The 1,910-nt window shown below is 35.2% G+C and overlaps 1 pseudogene; it reads left to right on the forward strand.

Moving 5' to 3' along the window:
- LOC109225161 overlaps positions 826 to 1,910 on the forward strand; it is a 2,698-nt pseudogene continuing 1,613 nt past the window's right edge.

Raw genomic sequence — 1,910 nt, forward strand, 5'->3', positions numbered from 1 at the left:
GTTAAACCAACCAATTTAATTTGAGCAACCAATTTAATCTTGACTCTCAAAATTAAAGTGAGAATATAAAGCACATAATCATTGATCATGTGCTAAAAGTGTATATGCAAAATACATATTTCACATTTAATTATTTGGTACAAATATGGAGTGCGGATAAAAATTTCATGTCAACCAACTGGTCATAACTGGATCAACGATCCCACAATATATAGACGCCAACAATGAATCAAAAGGCTATTTAGTATACAGTCAAGTAAAGCCTAAGTTTGACTCTTTTATAATAAATTTTTAGCTGATAATACATGGGTAGGTCTACCCTATCCCCCACAGAAATAGTGAACTTTTGAAAAATAAAAAAGTGGCTACTGCATGCGATATTTTACCCTTCTCATCAAAATTATTTATTGATCACTTTCGCTTTATAAATTATTTGATCAGCTACAATTTAGTATAAAAAATTAAGGAAGCCATCTCCCATTTTTCTAGTTGAAGAAGACCTCAGTTTCTACTAACAACAATATCTTTGATTTTCGGTGTTAATTGTTAATTAAGGTTGCATTGGGCACATTGACTTACGATTCTAATGGCTTAATAGGTATGTAAAAGAATATAAAAATATGGAAAAACTTTACAGAAGTCCCACATAAAAAGGCTGCTGCTGGTGACTGTGATTAGCTAGTATAAAGTCAAGTAAGGCAACTGGGAATTTAAATTAATATTTACATTAAAAAAGATTAGAGAGTTGGCTGTCTCTCACCACTATATATACTTCTCCATTCTCTCCCATTTAAGTCAATCAGTTTTCAACAATTCAGATTCCTTTCCTTCTTCCTTAAAACGAACAAAAACAATACCCTCATCTTTTATTAGCAATGGCCTCAGCAGCAGTAGCCAACTATGAAAAAAGAGATTGTTCGTCCCGTTGCCGACTTCTCCCTAGTCTTGGGGTGATCAGTTCCTTCATTCTCCATTGACAATCAGGTAAATAATTAACTTCTTTATATAGTTTTTTCTTGCAGCATGGTTAGTTTTGCTAATAATTCAGCTTTCTTTTCTTTCAACTTTCAAATAGATTGCGGAAAAGTATGCTCAAGAGATTGAAGCACTGAAGGAACAAACGAGGAGTATGTTGTTAGCTACTGCAAGAAAATTGGCTGACACATTGAATTTGATAGACACTATTGAACGCCTTGGCATAGCTTACCACTTTGAGAAAGAAATTGATGGAGTTGGGATCAGATTTAACAACCAAAACTCAACGTTTGATGATTTGTGCACTTCTGCACTCCAATTTCGATTACTCAGGCAACATGGTTTCAACATCTCTCCTCGTAAGTTCACCATGCATGAACCACATCTTTAATTTAAAGTTGTTAAAATTATTATCCATTTGCAGGAAGGTTAATATTGTGTATTCTTCCTTGAAAACCAGAAATTTTCAGCAAATTCCAAGATGAAAATGGCAAATTCAAGGAGTCTCTAGCTAGTGATGTCTTAGGATTATTGAACTTGTATGAAGCTTCACATGTAAGGACTCATACTGACAACATCTTAGAAGACGCACTTGCTTTCTCCACTATCCATCTTGAATCTGCAGCTCCATATATGAATTCTCCACTTAGGGAGCAAGTGACACACGCCCTTGAGCAATGTTTGCACAAGGGCGTTCCTAGAGTCGAGACCCGATTCTTCATCTCATCAATCTACGAGAAGGAGGAATCAAAGAATGACATGTTACTTCGATTTGCTAAATTAGATTTCAACTTGCTCCAGATGTTGCACAAGCAGGAACTTGCTGAAGTATCAAGGTGCGTGCGATATATAAAAACGACGAACCCTTTTTGATTGATCATATCTCAAGTACTGATGCTAATTCTTTATGATGCAGGTGGTGGAAAGATTTGGAT

The sequence above is a fragment of the Nicotiana attenuata genome, chromosome 5, assembly GCF_001879085.1.
Source record: "Nicotiana attenuata strain UT chromosome 5, NIATTr2, whole genome shotgun sequence".
Lineage (NCBI taxonomy): Eukaryota > Viridiplantae > Streptophyta > Magnoliopsida > Solanales > Solanaceae > Nicotiana > Nicotiana attenuata.